The sequence below is a fragment of the Mustela erminea genome, chromosome 14 (genome assembly GCF_009829155.1).
Source record: "Mustela erminea isolate mMusErm1 chromosome 14, mMusErm1.Pri, whole genome shotgun sequence".
Taxonomy (NCBI): domain Eukaryota; kingdom Metazoa; phylum Chordata; class Mammalia; order Carnivora; family Mustelidae; genus Mustela; species Mustela erminea.
Window position 1 is genome coordinate 33,953,346 of NC_045627.1, and position 21,569 is coordinate 33,974,914.

Sequence of the window (21,569 nt, forward strand, 5' to 3'; positions counted from 1 at the left end):
ATAAAATAAAAGTAATCATCAAACAGGTTCAGTTAGGTCTACTTTACAAGCTTTTATGTTTTATATAAAGGTCAGAAAATGAATAAAATGAGCAGTCAATACCTGTAAAGGAGTTATAAAATAAGGAATGTTGTTTTTTGTTTTATGTTTTATATGTTTTACATATCATAAAAAATGATTATCATATCTCTATTATGCACCAAAGAAAAGAATTATTTTTCTCTCCCCAGTTGTAAGTGAACTGCCATACTTACAGTATTGCCAACTTTGTGGGGGTGTTGCATATTTCTCTTTCTGAGCCCCTCCTACTGTGCTTAAAATTGCCAAGGAGGAAGAGAAATTTAGTAACCACAAGAAACTAAATAAACATTTGCCTGTGACTATTCTGCAGCATAAATTATATAATCACTTAGTATTCAATGACTCTGATTCAGTACCACTAAGGAGGGCAGGTGATCATCATCCACATTTGGAAGTATCACTTGTGGATTACCTGGAAAAGTTTCAAAGTTAATTCTTAAATGCACTTATTGATCTCATTATGGCAAAAACACACCCAGATACAAATAAGCCTTGTTAAAATGGAATTCTGCACGAGGGCCACTTCCCTAGTTTTTTGTTTGTTTTCACATTGCTAAAATAAGAATCTTAACATTATAGTTATAGTTATAGATAAGGCTTACCCACTTCAGATCTCTGTTTTAAGGATACCTGCAGTTGTCTCACTTTTAACACAGGACTTAAAGACTATGAAAGATCTCATGGAGATTAATTAAACCTATACTTCATAATAGGATCTATTAACATAGTTCCCTACATACATCTACTTAGTAATTATCAATTTTACCTTCCTCCTCAAAAAGCTTGTGTTAATAACCCTTGACCACTATCACTAAGGGAACAGTCTAATTCTGTCCTCTGTACCTTCTAGGTAGGAATATTTGGTGCTAGTGTGGTTCTGATTATGTTCTTCTCTAAGTAAAGCCTTTGCCTGTCAAATTCTATAGTATTCTGATTATCTATGGTTATATAAGAAGTCATCCCAAAACTTAGTGGTTAAAAGCAACAACTTTTTGGGACGCCTGGGTGGCTCAGTTGGTTGGACGACTGCCTTCGGCTCAGGTCATGATCCCGGAGTCCCAGGATCGAGTCCCGCATCGGGCTCCCAGCTCCATGGGGAGTCTGCTTCGCTCTCTGACCTTCTCCTCGCTCATGCTCTCTCTCACTGTCTCTCTCTCAAATAAATAAATAAAATCTTAAAAAAAAAAAAAAAAAGCAACAACTTTTTATTCTTTCTCTTTTTTCTCAAGTATGACTAAACTCAGCCAGGATTTCACACATCAGGTCTCTATGCAGCCAAAGTCAAGGTTTGGCCTCAGTTGCAGCCATTTTGGGTTGGCCATCCAAGATAGCACACTCACAGGGCTGGTAGTCAATGGCGAGTTTTGGGTGAAAACTCAAGGGAGCCTGTCAGCCAGGGTGCCTATCTGGGTTTGGCCTCTCTATGTGGGTTGGGTTTCCTACAATGTAGCAACTGTGTTCTGAGATGGAGTGTACCAAGATTGATTGTCTAAGAGATTTAAGTGAAATCTGAAAGGATATGTTAGCCTTAGAAGTCCCAAAATGTGGCTTCTGTCACATTAAAGTGATCAAGCAAGTCATTAAGGGGGCACCTGAATGGCTCACTCCGTTAAGCAGCTGCCTTCAACTCAGGTCATGATCCCAGGGTCCTGAGACTGAGCCCCGCATCAGGCTACCTGCTCAGCAGGGAGCCTGCTTTTCCCTCCCCTTTTGCAGCTCCCCCTACTTGTGCTCTCTTGCTCTCTCTGTCACATAAATAAATAAATAAAAAGTCATTAAGGCAAGCCCAGTGCAAGAAGATGGGTATTAAATTTGACATAATGATGGAGGAAAGGCAGTCATATCAAAAAAGAATATAGAAAATAAAGGTATTATTGTGGCCATTTTGGAAAATGCAACTTACCACATATGGAAAATCTTGGTATTTTTCAATATACTAGTGTAAAATACCAGTAGTTATTTTTACTGGGTAACACCAGAAATTACAGCACGATTCTACAGCTCTTGGTCTCCCTGACCTAAGTATTCTGTCTCTTTTTTCTTTTATTACCTTTTCTAACAGTATCATTATTAAAGTGGTAGAAACATGGAGGTGCTCAGGCATCAAAAACCCTATGGTGGAGAAGGCATTTCTGCATAGAGCTGTGGAGTCCAATATGGTAGCCACTAACCACATTTGCTACTGAACACTTGAAATGTGGCTAGTCCAGATGTACTATACATGTAAAATGCACACTAGATATCAAGAACATAGTACTAAAAAGACTATAAACTACCTCACTGATGTTTATGACTACATTTTGAAATATTTTGCATATATTTAATTAAATAAAATTTAGTATTTTACCTGTTCATTTTATTGCATGTGGTTACTAGAAAATTTTAAATTACATGTGGCTCACATATTATTCTAGTTTGCATAATTTTACATTGGAAAGAACTGGCTCAGAAAGTACACAAAATCATATTTCCATTGTGTAGCACCACAACAGTTCATGGTGTTTATACCATTAAATGGTTTTCAGGCATTTTAATTATTTCATGCTAAATCTTATGTGAGATACATAAACACATTCAAAATCCATATTTGGTATTTCTATAAAACCAATTTCTTTTCCTGAGATTTAAGTATACATTTCAGATTTAACACATCTACATTTTACTACTTAATTGAGCAATTCATTTCACATAACATTTCCAAATTGCTCACACAGTTTCTGTACAAAAGTAAACTACATGACCCCTGAATAAGATCATGTATTAGTTTTCTATTATGTTTGTAACAAATTAACACAAAACTCATAGCTTAAACAATACCAATTTATTGCCTTACAGTTCTATAGGTCAGAAGTAAGACATTGGGCTAAAATCGCACTATCAGCTGGGCTGTTTCTTTCAGGAGGCTCTAGGGGAGAATCTGTTTACTTGCCCATTTGGGTTGTTGGAAGAGTCAGTTCTTTGTGCTTATGGGACTGAGATCCCTGTTTTCTACGAAAGGCCCCCCACATATGTTGGTTCATAGCTCCCTTCCTTCAACTTCAAAGCAGCAATAGTGACTTGACTCTCTCTCTCTTATTCTTTCAATTTCTCCTCCTTCTTCTATCTCATTTCTCTTTGATCTAGCCTGTAAAGGTCCTCCGCTTTCAAGGAGTCAGGTGATTAGATTGGGCCCATCTGTCTAATCTAGGAAAAGTCTCTCCATCTCAAGGTCCCCATCCTTAATCACATCTGCAAAGTTCCTTGCACAATATAAGGTAATATATTCATAGGTTTCAGGGATTAGAGTGTGAATATCAAGGGCAGGGACTGGAGGCATTATTCTTTCTACTTCAGGTAGGAATAAAAAAAGATTTTTTAAGATTTTATTTTTAGGTGATCTCTAATCCAATGTGGGGTTTGAATTTACAACCCAAGATCAAGAGTCACATGCTCTACCAATTGAGCTGGCTAGGCGCCCCAGGAATAAACTTTCTATAGGAAGATAAAACTTCTTATAGATATATTCTTGCCATATGTAAATGAAAGAAAAGTATTTTCAAATGAGATACAGGATCATCAGACTGAATCATACAATCCAAATCCACTAGGGTACTAGAAATCTTCTTCTAGTTTATATTACTGTCAAATTGAAACCATGAAATGCTGCCTTAGCACATTAAAGCAAACGACTTATTGGAATGATAAAGTTTTGTCAATCAACAACCTTGGCTGAGTTTTGTCAGATACGAAGTGATAGTTATTTCTAAGGAAAACACTTAGTCAAACCTAGTTTCAATTTATCTTTCAGGGGAAACCAAGTGACTAAATTCACTAAATTCAATAAGCTATTTTGTTGTGGTTACAAGACTTAAAAACATATATGAAAATTTATGTTGCAAAAAAGGAACCAAAATATGATGGGACAATCTACAATTTGTAGATCACTAATAGTCTTCTCCAATTAATTATTAAGTGTAACAAATAGCCAAGCAAATCAACTACACAAGTTGCTTATCTTGTTTGACCCTGCTAAACCTACTTCAGCACAGACATAAAGCTACAGTTTGGCCTTTGATCCTAAATTTATATTACAAAGGTAAGATAACTTCACTATACATTCATTCAAAAACATGTTTCAGTGATAAAAGATTCTAGTACTAATTCCAGTGTGGCAGGGGAGAGATTCCCCCATGCCAAAAAGCAGTTCTCAGAACATCGGCTGGGTAGTCTACGGTTCAACTCAATTCTGATACCATCTACCCAGAAACAGTATCAGATACCATAGATTCAGAGGTTAGTACTACATGGGCACCAGGGTGGTACAATTGGTTGAACATCTGACTCAGTTTTGGCTCAGATTGTGATCTTGGGGTCATGAAATGGAGCCCTACATCAGGTTCTGTGCTCAGCACAGAGTCTGCTTGAGATCCTCTCTTCCTCTGCCCCTCTCACTAATGATCTCTCTCTCTAAAACAGATAAATAAACCTTTTAAAAACAGAGTGCAGCACTACAAATTTGTCACCACCACTCTCCCCCAGCACTTCAGATTCCAATTCCAAGTCCAGTTTGCTACCTGTAATTCTGATCAATTGGCTATAAACCAGAGGTTACTACAATCCCAATCCACTCCTCTGGTTCAATTAATTGACTAGAGTGACTCTTGGAACTCAGAGAAGCATTTTACTTACTAAATTACCAATGTATTATAAAAGGATATAGTTCAAAAACAGCCAAATAGAAGAGATGCATAGGACAAGATATGTGGGAAAGGGCACAAGATATGTCCTTTGAGTATGCCACTATTCCTGAATCTCTATGTGTTCACCTATCTGAAAGTTCTTTGAACCTCATCCTTTGGGTTTTTATGGAGGCTTCATTAAGAAGGCATGATTGATTAACTTATTGGCCATTGCAGCCCATCCCCTTTCCCCAGGTCAGGGGGTGATACTGACAGTTTTAATCCTCTGACTGCAGGGTTGGTTTTCCTGGCAAACAACCTTCTGATCCTTAGATCCAAAGCTGACTGATTAATATAAAGAAAGACATCTTTATCACTCTCATCACTTGTAAAATTCCAAGAATTTTAGGACCTCTATGCCAGAAAAGGGGACAAATACCAAATATATACTTCTTATTATAAAATATAATATCACAAATGGAAACTGATTTATAAAGATAAAATAGCTAAGGCAATATTATGAATGACTCATAATCGGTTATCATTAAAGAAATGTTTTAACTGAAATTTGGCTTGTTTTGAAAGCAAAAAATTTTAAGTTAATCAAATATTTGAAAGAAGCCTATTTGTAAATTTGTAAATACTTAGTCTCATAGGTCAGTTTTCCTTCTTTCCCATATATTTCATCCCAACCAAACTAATTATATTTCCCACACCAATCACACAACATTGATTCCTGCTTTTGTGCCTTTGCACAGGCTCTTATCCCTTTCTGGAATTCCAAACTATATATGTTTCAAAACCAAGTGTAAGAGCTTTCTCCTCTGTGAAGCCTCTCCTGATCAACTACAGAGGAATTTACTACTCCCTACTTGGTGCTATTATTGTATTTAATACTAACTACGATTATAGTTCTTATTATGCTGTATTTTGCTTTTGCTTATTTGTTTAATTCTCCTTGACAACTAAGATTGTGATTGTTAAGACTCAGAAATCACCAGTTCTTAGCACAATGTATCTAGAATTATGTGACTAGAAACTGCAACAACACTAAAAGAATTTTAACTCAAACTTTATGTTTTATCTATCTTTTATGGACAATATCGAATCTGTCAATAAAATATGTTAAATTCTTCTTACAGGGGCACCTGGGTGGCTCAGTGGGTTAAAGCCTCTGCCTTCAGCTCAGGTCATGATCCCAGGATCCTGGGATCGAGCCCCGAATCGGGCTCTCTGCTCAGCGGGGAGCATGTTTCCTCCCCTCTCTCTGCCTGCCTCTCTGCCTACTTGTGATCTCTGTCAAATAAATAAACAAAATCTTTAAAAAAAAAATGAAATTGGAAGGGGAGGTGAACCATGAGAGACTATGGACTCTGAAAAACAATCTGAGGGTTTTGAAGGGACGGGGGGTGGGAGGTTGGGGTACCAGGTGGTGGGTATTATAGAGGGCATGGATTGCATGGAGCACGGGGTGTGGTGCAAAAATAATGAATACTGTTATGCTGGAAATAAAAAAAAAAATGTCTCTTAAAATCCTTCATATGTATTATCTTTTCTTTTTTTTTTTTTAAAGATTTTATTTATTTATTTGACAGAGAGAAATCACAAGTAGTCAGAGAGGCAGGCATAGAGAGAGAGAGAGGGAAGCAGGCTCCCTGCTGAGCAGAGAGCCCCATGCGGGACTCGATCCCAGGACCCTGAGATCATGACCTGAGCCGAAGGCAGCGGCTTAACCCACTGAGCCACCCAGGCGCCCCTGTATTATCTTTTCTATAGTACATATATAGTCACATAATTTCTAGGTGACCATACATCTAGGTCTGCTTGGGAGTCCTGACTTAGGCCTTTTGTAGATCAGTGAATACCTGTTAATTATTATAGATCACCTTGATCTCTCAAAAGTATTTCGAGTTGGATGACAAATTATATATGACTAATAATAACTAACAATTTCCCAAATATTACCATCAGCAAATTAAAAAACTATGGAAGGTCAACTATACTGACCAGAATTGTTAACACAGGATAATATTCCATTGTCCAAGGCCTACCAAAAAAACCCCACCATATTACTTTTTTCAATTAACTTCTATAATGAATTCTATGGTGCTTCACTTCCCTTTACAAGAAATATTAACTACAGATGACTCACAGCTCTGCCCCTCCCTAAGAACTGCCTTCAGCTGCAGGGAGCCCCTTGTCCAAGGTGACACTGCATCAGTGAGTTACCCACAGGTAATGACTAACACTTGTAGGGATATAAAGATTTATCTCAGTGTGGGACAACTAACTGCAAAGGGCCATCCCAGCTCCAGAGCTCTCCACAGGATGGTTGGGAGATGTATTCTAAGTCCCCTTCTCCCTCCGTCCAATCCCGCCTTCTCCATTTCCTTATATGTTTATCTCCCAACAGAGTAACTCCAAAAACCCTTCTTCATATTAACCCTTATTTCAGAGTCAGCTTCTAGGTACTTATCTAAGACAATAATCCTTCTCTTCATTCAAATATCATTTCCTAGCTAGGAATTATGCCCAGCTCAAAACCCTTATTATTTGTCCAACACTGAACTAACACTTCATGCAAAGAGTCTTGCTTCTACTTTATTATTGTCATTACTCTCATTTAACCTGTTTCTTTTTTTAATGTAACAAAAAACTTTGAAGTCCAGTGTTTAAAAACAAAATAGCAGGAACATCCAAGAACCACATGAGCAGTGCTTGAACACTGCGGAGTAAAGAAACGCACATCTTGGGAAAGGATGAGTTGAAACCTAAAGTGAGCAACTAAACTTCCCCACAAATATTAGTAATCTTGTGCTCAACCTCACTTATTATCAAGAAAATACAAAGCAAAACCACAATGAGATATCACTTTACACCTCTCAGAATGGCTAAAATAAACAACTCAGGAAAAAACAGATGCTGGTCAGGATGTGGAGAAAGGAAAGAACCCTCTTACACTGTTGGTGGGAATGCAAACTGGTACAGCCATTGTGAAAAACACTGTGAAGATTCCTCAAAAAATTAAAAATAGAACAACCCTATGATCCAACAATCACACTGTTTACCCCAAAATATTAAAATACTAATTTAAACAGATATATGCACCCTCATGTTTTGAACAGCTTTATCTACATAGCCAAGATATGGAAGCAGCACTAATGTCCATTAACTGATGAATGGATACAGATGTGCTATACATACATATGGGACTTATAGTATATAATATATGTAATGGAATATTAGCAATCAAAAAGAATTAAATCTTGCCATTTGCGGTAACATGGATGGTGCTAGAGGGTAATATGCTAAGCAAGATTAAGTCAGTCAGAGAAAGACAAACACCACATGATTTCACTCATATGTGGAATTGAAGAAACAAAACAAATAATCAAAGGGAAAAAAAAAAGAGAGAGGCAAACCAAGAAACAATCTCTTTAGTATAGAGAATAAACCAATGGTTACCAGAGGTCAGGTAGGTTGGTAGATGGGTTAAATAGGTGACGGGATTAAGGAGTGCACTGTGATGAGCACCAGGTGTTATACGCAAGTGTGGATTCACTATACTTTACACCTGAAACTAGCATTACACTATATGTTAACTAACTGGAACTTAAATTAAAAAAAAATAGAAAAGCTAAAATAAAAAATGTAGGCAGCTATTATTATTTTTTTAAAAAGGAAACTAATCACATAAAGGGAGAACACAGAAAGAGAATGAAGTAATTTGTGAAAAATGAAAATAATGTAAAAGTAGTGGAATATCATAAAATGACAAGACATATTCCATGCAAAGAGCAATACACAGTTGAAAAATTTCAAAGGTTGTATCTTCTATGCCAGAGAGGTCTTTGGTCTTCATCTTTTGCCTTCTAACAAAAATACTCATGATTTTTTTTTTTTAAATTCAAGTTAGTTAACATATAGTGTAGAAGCAGTTTTCTGGAGTAGGATTCAGTGATTCATCACTTATAGATAACCCTCAGTGCACATCCCAACAAGTGTCCTCCTTAATGCCCATCACCTATTTAGCCCATCCTCCCATATACCTCCAGCAACCTTCAGTTTATTCTCTATAATTAAGAGTCTCTTATGGTTTGCCTCCCTCTCTGTTTTCATCTTATTTTTTCTTGACCTTCCCCTATGTTCATCTCTTTTGTTTCTTAAATTTCACATATGAGTGAAATCATGTGGTATTTGTCTAACTGACTTATTTCACTTAGCATAATACACTCTAGTTCCATCCACGTAAATGGCAAGACTTCATTCTTTTTAATCATTGAGTAATATTCCATTGTATAACTTCTTTATCCATTAATTATTCAATGGACATTTGGGATCATTGCACATGCTATTGTTGATAGTGCTGCTGTAAACATCAGGGTACATGTGCTCCTTCCAATCCTTTGGATAAATCCCTAATAATGGGGTTACTTCTATTGTTAACACCTTTTTTTTTCTTGTGTTGTTGATTTTAGCCATTCTGACAGTGTGAGGTGATGTCTCATTATAGTTTTGATTTCTCTTTCCCTGATGATCAGTGATGTTGAGCATATTTTCATGTGCTTATTGGCCATCTGCTTGTCTTCTATAGAGAAATGTCTGTCTATTCATGTCTTCCGCCCATTTTTTTAAATTGGATTATCCATTTCTCAGATGTTCAGATTTATAAGTTCTATATATTTTGGATACTAATCTTTTATCAGATATGTCTTTTGCAGTCTCTCATTCTGTAGGTTGCCTTTAGTTTGTTGACTATTTCCTTCACTCTCACAGCAGCTTTTTATTTTAATGTAGTCCCAATTGTTTATTTTTTATTTTGTTTCCTTTGCCTCAAGAGGCATATCTAGAAAAAATTTGCTATGGCCAATGTGAAAGAAGCCACTGCTTGTGTTCTCTTCTAGGATTTTTATGGTTTCAGGACTCACATTTAGGTCTTTGATCCATTTTGAGTTTATTTTTGTATGTGGTATAAGAAAGTGCTTCAATTTCATTCTTTTTAATGTTGTTCTCAGCTTTCACAACACTATTTGTTGAAGATGCTGTCTTTTTCCCATTGGATATTTCTAAATGCTTTGTCAAATATTAATTGATCATATAGTTGTGGGTCCATTTCTGGATTTTCCATTCTGTTACATTGATCTGTCTATTTTTGTACCACTACCGTAATATCTGGATCACTATAGCTTTGCAATGACTTTAAGTGTGGAATTGTGATGCTTCCAGCTTTGTGGGTTTTTTTTTTTAAAATCAAGGTTTCTTTGGATATTTGGGGGAATTTTAGGATTATTTGTTCTAGCTCTGTGAAAAAGAGCTGTTTTAGGATTATTTGTTCTAGCTGGTGTAATTTTGATAGGGATCGCCTTAAACATGTAGTTTGCTTTGGGTATTTTAGGCATTTTAACAGTATTTTTCTCTTCTAATCCATGAGCAAGGAGTGTCTTTCCATTTCTTTGTTTCATCTTTAATTTCTGTCATTAGTGTTCTATAGTTTTTAGAGCATAGGACTTTTACCTCTTTGGTTAGATTTATGCCTAAGTATTTTATTGGATTTGATGCAATTTTAAATGGAATTGATTCCTTAATTTCTCTTCCTGTTGCCTCATTATTGGTGTATGGAAATGCAACAGATTTCTGCACATTGATTTTGTATCCTGTGATTTTACCAAATTCATTTATCAATTCTAACAGTATTGGTTTAAAGACTTTCTAATCTGCAAACAAAGTTTTACTTCTTCCTTACCAACTCAGATGCCTTTTATTCTTTTGTTGTTATTGTCTAATTGCTCTGGTTAGAACTTTCTAGTACTATGTTCAATAAAAGTGGTGAGAGTAGATATCCCTGTCTTGTTTCTGATCTTATGGGGAAATATGTCAGTTTCTCCCCATTAAGGATGGTGTTAGCTGTTGGTTTTTCAGATATAGCCTTCATTATGCTGAGATATGTTCTCTCTAAACCTACTTTGTTGAGGACTTTTATCATGAATAGATGTTGTACTTTGTCAAATGCTTTTTCTTCATCTGTTGAAATGATCATATGGTTCTTTTTCTTTATTTTAGTGATGTAATGTATCACATTGGTTGACTTGTGACTATTGAACCATCTTTGCAACCCAGGAACAAATCCCAGTAGATCATGTTGAATGATTTTTTTTTAAGTTTTGTTAGATTCAGTTTGTCAGCATTTTACTGAGAATTTCTGCATCTATGTTCATCAGATATATTGGCCTGTAGTTCTCTTTTTTAGCTGTCTTTATCTTACTTTGGGATCAGGGTAATGCTGGCCTCAGAATGAATTTGGAAGTCTTCCTTCCTTTTCTATTTTTTTGGAATATTCTGCAGAGAATAGGTATTATCTCTTCTTTAAATGTTTGGTAGAATTTCCCTGTGAAGCCATCTGGTCTGAACTTTCATTTGTTTTTTGATTACTGATTCCATTTCTCTCCTGGTAATCAGTTTGTTCAAGTTTTCTATTTCTTACCATTTCAGTTTTGATCATTTATATGTTTCTAGGAATTTATCAATTTCTGCCAGGTGATCCAGTTTGTTGGCATACAGTTTTTTATAATGTTCTCTTATAATTGTTTGTATTTCTGTGCTGTTGGTTGTTATTTCTCCTCTATTATTTGTGATTCTATTTATTTAGATCCTTTCTCTTTTAGATAAATCTGGCTAGAGGTTTATCAATTTTACTGCTTTTTCAAAGAACCAGTTCCTGCTTTTACTGATTGGTTCTATTGGGTTTTTTAGTTTTTATATCATATTTCTTTCCTAATCTTTATGATTTCCTTCCTTCTACTGGCTTTAGGCTTCATTTGTTGTCCTTTTTCTAGCTCCTTTAGGCTTATACTTTGTTTATTTAAGATTTTTCCTGTTTCTTGAGTTACGACTTATTCTATATATTTCCCTCTTAAGACCACTTCTGCTGCATGCCAAAAATTTTGGATGATTGTGTTTTCATTCCATTTGTTTCCATGTATTTTTTAATCTCTTCTTTGGTTTCCTGTTTGACCCATTCATTGTTTAGTAGAATGTTGTTTAACTTCCATGTATTTTTTTGGTCTTTCCAGATTTTTTTCTTAGTGGTTGATTTCTAATTTCATAGCATGTAGTCAGAAAAGGAGCATGGGATGACTTCAATCATTTTTTATTTGTTGAGACATATTTTCTTACATAATATATGATCTATTCTGGAGAATGACCCATGTACACTTGAAAATAATCTGTATTCTGCTGTTTTAGGATGGAATGTTCTGAATATATCTGTTAAGTCCATCTGGTACAATGTGTCATTCAAAGCTATTGTTTTCTTGTTGATTTTCTGTTGACATGATTTGTCCCTGGATATGAGTGGGGTGCTAAAGTCCCCTGCCATTACTATGTTATTAGCAATTAATCCCTTTACATTTTTTCTTAAATATTTTATATATTTGGGTGCTCCCATGTTGGGTGCATAAACATTTATAATTGTTATAGCTTCTTGTTGGATTGTCCCCTGTATTATTACATAGTGCCCTTCTTTATCTTGTTATAGTCTTTGTTTTTTTTTTTTTTAAAGATTTTATTTATTTATTTGACAGAGAGGGACACAGCAACAGAAGGAACACAGGAGAGGGAGTGGGAAAGGGAGAAGCAGGCTTCCCACAGAGCAGGGAGCCTGATATGGGACTTGTTCCCAGGACCCTGGGATAATGACCTGAGCTAAAGGCAGACACTTAACAACTGAGCCACCCAGGCACCCCTACACTCTTTGTTTTAAAGACTATTTTGTCCAATATTATAAGTATTTCTGCCCTGGTTTTCTTTCCATTTGCATGATAAATGCTTCTCCATTCCCTCACTTTCAATCTTTCATTTTAGATCTAAAATGAGTCTCTTGTACACAGCATATAAATGGGTCTTGTTTTTTATCCATTCCTACACACGGTGTCTTTTGATAGAAGCATTTAGTCCATTTACATTCAAAGTAATAATTGATAGATATGTATTTATTGACATTTTACTAATTGTTTTTTCGTTGTTCCTGGAGATTTTCTCTGATCCTTCTTGATTTTTTTGTTTTCATTTTTTGCTAGTTTTCTTTAGTGATATGTTTAGATTTCTTTTTCTTTATTATTTCCATGTTTCTCAGTAGGTTTTCTGTGTTTTGTTATTGTTGTTTTTGTCTTTGTTATTTCTTTTTCCCCCGAAAGTGAGAGAGAGAGAGAGCATGAGCAGGGGCAGGGACAGAGGGAGAAGTAGACACCCTTCTGAGCAAGAAGCCCAAGGCAGGGCTTAATCCCAGGACTCCAAAATCATGACCCAAGCTGAAGGCAGCTATTCAACCAACTGAGCCATCCAGGGTGCCCAGTGATTTTGATATATGATTACCACTATGCTTGCATATAACTTCTATAAATAGCAGTCTATATTAAGTTGATGGTCATTCAAGTTTGAACCAATTATTTCCTCCTCTTCTCCCCATATTTTAGGTATATGTTATCATATGTTATACCCTTTCTTGTGTGAGTTCCTTGACTGACTTTTACAGAAAATTTTTACTCCTTTTGTGTTTCCTGCCTTTATACTGTTACTTTTGGTCTCTCCATTCCACTCAAAGGGTCCCCTTTAATATTTCTTGCAGGGCTAGTAATCATGATGCTTCAGTTTTGTTTAGGAAACTCTTTATCTTTCTTTCTATTCTGAATGATAGCCTTGCCAGATAGAGTATTCTTGACTGCAGATTTTACCCATTCAGCACTTTGAATATACCATGCCATTCTCTTCAGCTTGCCAAGTTTCTGTGGAAAAATCTCCAGCACCTCATATGGGGTTTCCATTGTAAGTTAATGACTTCTTTTGGTTTTCTCCTTCAAGACTTTTTTTTTTTTATCAGTATATTTGCAAATTTAGTTACAATATATCTTGGTGTTGGCCTGATATTTTTTATTTTGATGGGAGTCCTCTGTGCCTCCTGGATCTGAATGTCTGTTTCCTTCCCCAGATTAGGAAAGTTTTCAGTTATTATTTCATCAAATGAATTTTTTGCCCCCTCTTCTCTTTCTTCTGGGACGCCTATAATGTGAATGTCATTCTGTTTGATGGAGTCATTGAGTTGTCTAAGTCTATTCTTGTGATGCATAATTCTTTCTCTCTTCCTCTCTTTTGCTCAGCTTCTTTGCTTTTCATTACTTTGTCTTCTAGGTCATTAAATCATTCCTCTTTTTTTTCTAGCCTGCTGTTCATTGCATCAAGTGTGTTTCTAATCTTGTTTATTACACTTTTCATCTCTGATTGATTTTTTAATAATTCTTTCATATCTGTGTTAGGGATCTTGCTGATTGATGTCTTTTATTCTTTTCTCAAATCCAGCGCATAGCGTTACGATTGTTGCTTTAAGTTCTCCATCAGTCATGTTATTTTTTTTTGTTGTTGTTTGTTTCGCCTTCTTTCTTTTTTTTTTTTTTATTTTTTTTTTATTTTTTTTTTTATTTCCAGCATAACAGTATTCATTATTTTTGCACCACACCCCGTGCTCCATGCAATCCATGCCCTCTATAATACCCACCACCTGGTACCCCAACCTCCCACCCCCCGTCCCTTCAAAACCCTCAGATTGTTTTTCAGAGTCCATAGTCTCTCATGGTTCACCTCCCCTTCCAATTTCCCCCAACTCCCTTCTCCACTCTAAGTCCCCATGTCCTCCATGCTATTTGTTATGCTCCACAAATAAGTGAAACCATATGATAATTGACTCTCTCTGCTTGACTTATTTCACTCAGCATAATCTCTTCCAGTCCCGTCCATGTTGCTACAAAAGTTGGGTATTCATCCTTTCTGATGGAGGCATAATACTCTATCCCCAGGGGTACAGGTCTGTGAATCACCAGGTTTACACAATGTTATTTATATCTGTTTCACTTAGATCTCTGGCTTGGCCTTATCTTGTCCTTTCATCTGGGATAAATTCTGCCATCTTCACATTTTGTCTAAATATTTGCCTTCTTCTCTGTGTTGGAAAAGCCAGTTTTGTGAAAGAATGGAAGGAAGAAAGGAAGGAAGGAAGGGAGAGAGGGTAAGAGGGAGAAAGAAAAGAAGAGACAAAGAGAAGAGAAGGGAAGAGAAGAGAAGAGAAGGGAAGGGAAGGGAAGGGAAGGGAAGTGAGGGGAAGGGGAGGGGAGGGAAGGTGAAAGGGAAGAGATTTGGAAGCTGCTTTTACATTTTTAGAATTTGAATCCTAACTCATCTACAGTATTCAAAAATTCATTGCATATACATCATCCTAACTGCTTTATCTTATCATCATGACAAATAAGGAAGACATCATTTCTCTTTTTTTAAAGATTTTATTTATTTATTTGACACAGAGAGAGGAAGAGCACAAGCAGAGGGAGTGGCAGGCAGAGGGAGAAGGAGAAGCAGACTCCCCACAGAGCAGGGGGATCCCAATGTGGGACTCTATCCCAGGACTCCAGGATAATGACCTGAGCTGAAGGCAGCTGCTAATCAACTGAGCCACCCAGGCACCCAAGGCTAAAATCATTTCTGAAATGGATTTCGGAAAAGAGGTAGAGGACTTTTAATGAAGAAAAACTCTTTAACATCTCTTTATTGGCCTTAGTGAATCTTTATAATTCCCCAGGAGAGGGAATAGATTAAATCCAGAACTTACAAATGAAAAAGGTCTCCAAATAACAAAAGCCAATCCATTTGATTATTTACTCACTCAACAAGTACATAATGAGAACCAACAAGGCACTTTCACATAAGACACCAAAAGAAGAAAATATTGGGCAAGTAAGAAGTCTGGAAATGCAAATTGCTCCCTGCAAAGAGCCAGACCTGACTCGTTTACTTTAACTATCACTCACTAAACTCTCTAATACCCTTTACAGTAAAGTATCAATCTGAGTGTTACCTTTACCAATAATCTAACATCACATGAAGATACTGTCCAGCAACACATCCAAACTTGACAATATAAACATGATTTCAACCGACCCCTGAAGAAATATCTACATCTACTGATTCTTAGAACTGAAGTATGATGGCTACCCACCTCCAAATTTGATTTCACTAATTATAGAAAGACCACCACTAAAAAACAAAACAAAAAAAAACAAAAAACAGATTTCCCTCTAAAAACACTTCCTTCTTTAGACCGCCTTGTTCTGCCCTAACCACATGAAGAATTCCTTACATTCACTATACATCAGAGAAGATGGACTAGGTCTAACCAATAATGGAGGTATAAGAAAAACATAAATACCTTAGAAAAATATTAAATATTTAAAACTTCTAAGTTTTAAAAAACAAAAGTGAAACTTTATCTGATTCTGAATATTCTCTGGAGTATATTTTTAATTAGTAAAAATCTTGTTTTAGATTATATTTGAATGTGCATCCAAATGAAGAAACTGTGATGAGAAAATTATATTTCTGAATATTCACACTGATTTTTAGAAAAGACCTATACTTTGCAAAATAAGATGTTTTATAATAGGCAGTTCACCACATAAATCTAGTAGATTCTTGGAACTCATTTCATTTAATGTCAGAGAAGCTCTTTCTCCAGAGTATGGCATATACAGTATGCAATAATTTCATTTCATTTTTTTCATTCAAAAATATAATCTAACTTTTTGTAATGCCAAGTATTGTGCCTGGGGTTTGAGATAAAATAGTAAATAAAACAGACATGTGATTTGACTGCATAAAGCCTAAAGGAAATAAGGGATACTAACTACTATAATAGATTCAAAATATAAGGAGCAATGACGATTCCACAGAAGAGACTAAGGAAGACTGATATTAGTGTATGTCATGGGGATCCCAGAAATACTCATACCCTTATTCCCAGGACCTGTGAGCACACTACCTTAAATGACAAAAGGAACTTTGCTGATGTAAATAAGGCTAAAAGCCATGAGATGGCATGACTATCCTGGATAATCTGGGCAGGCCCTATCTAATCATACAAATCCTAAAAAGTAGAAAACATTTCCTGGCTGGGGTCAGAGAAAGAGATGTGGGGACAGAAACAGTTAGAGAAATGTGACAATGCTGGGGGTGAAGATGGAGAAAGAGGCAATGAGCAAGGAATGTGGACAGCCTCTAGAATCTGGAAAAGGCAAAGAAATGGACTTCAGAAAAGAATGCAGCACTGCAGTACATTTGTATATTTAGGATAAATACCCAGTAGTACAATTGCTGGGTCGTAGGGTAGCTCTATTTTCAACTTTTTGAGCAACCTCCATGCTGTTTTCCAGAGTGGTTGCACCAGCTTGCATTCCCACGAAGAGTGTAGGAGGGTTCCCCTTTCTCCGCATCTTTGCCAGCATCTGTCATTTCCTGACTTGTTAATTTTAGCCATTCTGACTGGTGTGAGGTGGTATTTCATTGTGGTTTTGATTTGTATTTCCCTGATGCCGAGTGATGGGGAGCACTTTCCCACATGTCTGTTGGCCATCTGGATGTCTTCTTTGCAGAAATGTCTGAAGGTGCACATGTACCCAGATGTTTATAGCAGCAATGTCCACAATAGCCAAACTATGGAAAGAACCTAGATGTCCATCAACAGATGAATGGATAAAGAAGATATGGTATATATATACAATGGAATACTATGCAACCATCAAAAGAAATGAAATCTTGCCATTTGCGACAACATGGATGGAACTAGAGGGTATTACACTTAGCGAAATAAGTCAATCAAAGAAAGACAATTATCATATGATCTCCCTGATATAAGGAAGTTGAGATGCAATGTGGGGGGCTTGGGGTAGGAAAAGAATAAATGAAACAAGATGGGATCAGGAGGGAGACAAACCATAAGAGACTCTTACTCTCACAAAACAAACTGAGGATTGCTGGGATGAGGGGGGTAGGAAGAGGGTGGTGAGGTTATGGACATTGGAGAAGGTATTACTATGGTGAGTGCTGTGAAGTGTGTAAACCTGGTGATTCAAAGACCTGTACCCCTGGGGTTAATAATACATTATATGTTAATAAAAAAATTTTTTAAATTTTAAAAAAGAATGCAGCATTGCTAACACTTCCTTTTTTTAATCCCAGTGAGATTTGTGTCGACTATTGAGCTATGGATACAGAATAACTATTCCTATGTATATTTGGAAAATATTTCCATAAATATATGGAAAATATTACAACAAATATATATAATCATTAGAGTGGTAAGGAGTGGTCTGTTTTATCTGTAATGGATCTATCAGGTTTCATTTCCTACTAATTTCTTACCAATGTCACAAGACACTACACATAGAATTTCAGTCAAAAAAAAAATGATCAAGACTTACTGATCTGTTTAAGAAAGTAATTTAGACTGGTCATGTGGATTAAACCTGAGAAAACATAAACTATATAAACTATATTCATTTCCCACTGCTGAACTTCTCTGTACTCAACAGGCTTACAAAATTTGAAGCCTTGAAGTCACATTCATATAAAACATCCACAGTTTATAAGTGTTAATCTTAAGTTTTCACAGTTATCTTTATTATGTCTCAACAATCGTCAACAGCCCAATTACAAAAACTCAAAACTAATCTGAAAAGTAAACCAAGCCCACCAAATGAAACACTGCATTCCTTAAACTGGAAATTGAAGATTGAAGTACATCAGCTATCCTAAAATCTTTGAGCAAATTCTGAGAACGGTTTGAGTTCAGCTAATACCAGGAAAGTACATTCCCTTTCATTAAAGCTAATGAAAGGTATAAAGAAGCATCATTTGTGAAATAACCCTGGATTAAAACTCGGGAATCTGTTCTGAAAATATACCCCACTGTTTTTCCAGATTGGTTCCTGCTATTTAATTCCAATATTCATTGTCTAGGTCAAGATACTAGTATAAGGCCTAAAATACTATATTTTTATATGAAAAAAGAGCTATTAAACTGCCTTTGCAGTGCTTTCTCATAATACTAAAAATTCATTTGTTATTATTAATGAGCTGTACTTATAATGTCAATATAATGTACATACATGTATTTCTGATCATGTGGACCACCACTGCATAAATTTAGCTCCTCCTGCTCTGACCTCTACACTAACATTAGGGCAGATCACTAGACATTGCCCACACACTGTAATTCTTTAATTCCCTGAAAAAAAAAAAAAAGCCTTCCTCAGGAAGTATTTCATATTATATCCTAAGAGAAAGGGATACACAAATATACTAAGATCACCAAAGAACAGCTTTCTCACTTCTTCCTTTTCTGTGTATCTGTTCTTATCATTAATCTTCCTCATGTTTCCTCCATGGTAATCATTTAATATAATAAATAAATACAAATTAATTGCTTTAGACACATTGTCATTTTAATTTAAAAAACTGAAAAGAAGCAAGTACTAAACTCAATTTACTTGTATCCAAATAATAACTACTGAGCTCCTGCTACCTGAAAGTCTCTGTTTAAAGAGCAAGGGAGATAATCCTCACTCTCTTAGAGCTCCGGTCCAGCAGAGATGGCAGACGAGTAAACACAGGAATTCCAACAGGGATGAGAGCTAAAAATGACGAAGTGCCATATTTGAGAGGTATTTCTGGAGTGTTTACTCTCCTTTGCCAGAAGAGGAGAAGAGGAAACATGGGCAAAGGAGGAAAGAAGAAGAAAACCTTATCAAGTACGAAGAGTAGTGCAATCTAATCAATTAAATAACTGAAAAGCATTTAAATTCCTAATTCAGTCTACCCTTGGAAAAAAAATGAGTTAAGATAATTATCTGGACATGATTTTAAAAAGCTATTGCCTCTGATCTTAATTATTTGCATATTATAAATGAAAAAGTTTCTTTCCACTTCACTCTTCTTATACTGAACTTACCTTGTTTTAAAACCATCATACCTATCAGGGTATTAGTAACATAAGTAAGTTTTGCTTACTTGACAAATGGGCCTTGAAACTGAATATGAGTAAATCCTTATTAAGAAAAAGAGCAGTAAAACACAGAAAAATACCTAAGTACTTTAAGTGCCTCACTTAGAATATTTAATACTTGGAGTAGATATTTAAACACCTCTCTTCTCTGTATGACAAAATTACTTTTTAGTAATAATCATTATTTTCCTGACTTGTTCTTTAACTTTAAAGCAATTGTCAAATCTTAAAGGAAAACAAATTTTGAAGTTAGCACTCAAATTCAATAAAATATTTCACAAATAAAAAAAGATTTCATATATGAAGTTCACATGCATAAAATCTGCATTTACTTAACAAAATATTACCCATGGAAATTCATACTGTTTCACTGTCATGCTTTTTAAATTTAAATAAAATTCCATACAATATAAAACAACAGAACTGAAGTGACTCTATTTCATAGTTGTCTTTACAATCAGTGTCATCATTGTTTATTTTGAATCTGCTATTTAAATGCAAAAGGAATATAAAGGTTATTAAAGTATAATCATAAAATGTGCAATTTGAATCATACATACATACTATTAAACATCACTTATAACCAAAGTAACTGTTTAGAACTTAGAAGAACATAAGAATTTTGAGAAAAACATTTTATCACTTAACATTTAGAACTCCTAGAGCATGGTGAAAATAAAAAGCAGACCAACTTTCTGTTAGTCTTACTATTATTTATAAATATCTAGATATTATGCAAGGTCTTAATGATTGCACCCAGGGCAGAATGCTCCCATCACTTTACCTTTGGTATGAATAGTTTTTAACTCAAATAGTTTTAAACCCAAAGTTGAAGAGAACCATAAAATCCCTTACGTGATATGCATTTATGATGTACAGGACCAGCTTCAGAGCATGTGACTGCACACAGGTGCCCATACTCAGAAAGAAACCTTATGGTTGGCCTTTAATGCTCAGCTATCACAGTCTCAAAATTTTTAAAAAATTTATCTTTGAATTTGGTTATATTTGTGAAGTCTGATGCAGTGATGAAGCATATGTCTTAGACTCACATTTAGCTCTGCCTTCCAGGCACGGGTCCTTAGCCACCTGTTCCCCCACCAAACAATTGCTGCCACTTCTGGTGATGGCCTTGGAACAAGGCAAAATGGGTCACAGTCATGGAGAAGAGCCACAGACATCTGAGAGGATCTGCATGTTCCCACAATTAGCCCTATGTACTAGAGAACCTAACACTAAATAGCAAATAAAAATCACCTTTCTTGGGTCAAACAAGACTGTGAAAAAGGAAAAAAGAGTTTTTTCCCCTGCTTTTGAAGATTATTTGCATTTTCATTTGGCATCAAGCTCCACAATTACATAGCCATTCCTGACTATGTACATGGGTGACTGTTTTGGGGTATCTGTTTGCTTTTGCATCTAAAGGAATAAAACAACTTTATCTAAGTCTGATAAAGGGAATTTATCTATAATTTTATAATTAAAGATAAAATAAACATATTTAATTGTATTTTACCTACAAATATGAGAATAATAATTTTAATAGTTTAAAGAACATGGGAGAAGGAAATCCAATACAATATTATCTTCTGAGTTTCTTATAAGTGATGAATTCCCTTAAAATGTCTTTAACTAAAAATATATTATGTGCTCTCTGGGTTCAGGCTTGCCTTATATAATTTTCTATTTCTTACACTTTGTCATAATTTTCCATAAAAAATTTAAAAAATACTGCAAATAAAAAAAATATATCATGTGCTAAAAATGGAACTATTCTAGCTTCAGAAGCAGGACATGATGTTACTAACATGTTCTTCTTGTTAACAAAATCTGCCTTACAACTTTGATTTCTTGACAGGCAAGAGATTTTTGGCCAGGAGCCAAAGTCATCAAATATTAAGAGTATGGAGATACATCAAATGTGCAGAAGGAGCCTTAAAATTCATTAACTA

General features: G+C 35.5%; 1 protein-coding gene across 5 annotated transcripts in view; it reads right to left on the bottom strand.

Moving 5' to 3' along the window:
• Window positions 1-21,569, bottom strand: part of CTNNA3 (catenin alpha 3) — a 1,797,739-nt gene that overhangs the window by 1,281,894 nt on the left and 494,276 nt on the right. The gene's annotated exons all lie outside the window — the stretch shown is intronic.